Genomic DNA, 1,026 nt, shown 5'->3' on the forward strand with positions numbered 1-1,026 from the left:
CGTGTCTGAATACCGGAGTGAGTTATTCATTAGGCGGATGACTTTGCTGGGGATGAAAGATCAGAATGGATCGTACGCTAGATCGTATCTGTCCGAAGGTAGCATCCGAGGGGATGAAGGTCTAACTTGGTCGTACATTAAACCATATCTGAGCAGAATGAGCCGTCCGTTAGGCTGAATTTGCTGAAAAGGGAGTAGTCGTATACTAGACCACCATTCAGAAATGTACCTGTCCGAAGGTAGCATCTGAGTAAGGGAGTAGTCGTATACGGGACTACCATTCAGAAATGTACCTGTCCGAAGGTAGCATCTGAGCAGGGGAGTAGTCGTATACCAGACTACCATTCAGGAATGTACCTGTCCGAAGGTAGCACCTGAGTAAGGGAGTAGCCGTATACCAGACTACCATTCAGGAATGTACCTGTCCGAAGGTAGCACCTGAGCAAGGGAGTAGCCGTATACCGGACTACCATTCAGGAATGTACTTGTCCGAAGGTAGCACCGGAGCAAGGGAGTAGCCGTATACCAGACTACCATTCAGGAATGTACCTGTCCGAAGGTAGCACCTGAGCAAGGGAGTAGCTGTATACCAGACTACCATTCAGGAATGTACCTGTCCGAAGGTAGCACCTGAGTAAGGGAGTAGCCGTATACCAGACTACCATTCAGGAATGTACCTGTCCGAAGGTAGCACCTGAGCAAGGGAGTAGCCGTATACCAGACTACCATTTAGGAATGTACCTGTCCGAAGGTAGCACCTGAGCAAGGGAGTAGCCGTATACCAGACTACTATTCAGAAATGTACCTGTCCGAAGGTAGCATCTGAGGAGATGAAGGTCTAACTTGGTCGTACATTAGACTGTATTTGAGCAGCATCTGGTCTGACTTGGTCATACATTAGACTGTATTCGAGCAGCATCTGGTCTGACTTGGTCATACATTAGACTGTATTCGAGTTGAAGAAGGTCAGAATGGATCGTCCGTTAGATCGTATCTGAGTTGTTGAAGGTCAGAATGGATCGTCCG

The sequence above is a fragment of the Lathyrus oleraceus genome, chromosome 6, assembly GCF_024323335.1.
Source record: "Lathyrus oleraceus cultivar Zhongwan6 chromosome 6, CAAS_Psat_ZW6_1.0, whole genome shotgun sequence".
Taxonomy (NCBI): Eukaryota; Viridiplantae; Streptophyta; class Magnoliopsida; order Fabales; family Fabaceae; genus Lathyrus; species Lathyrus oleraceus.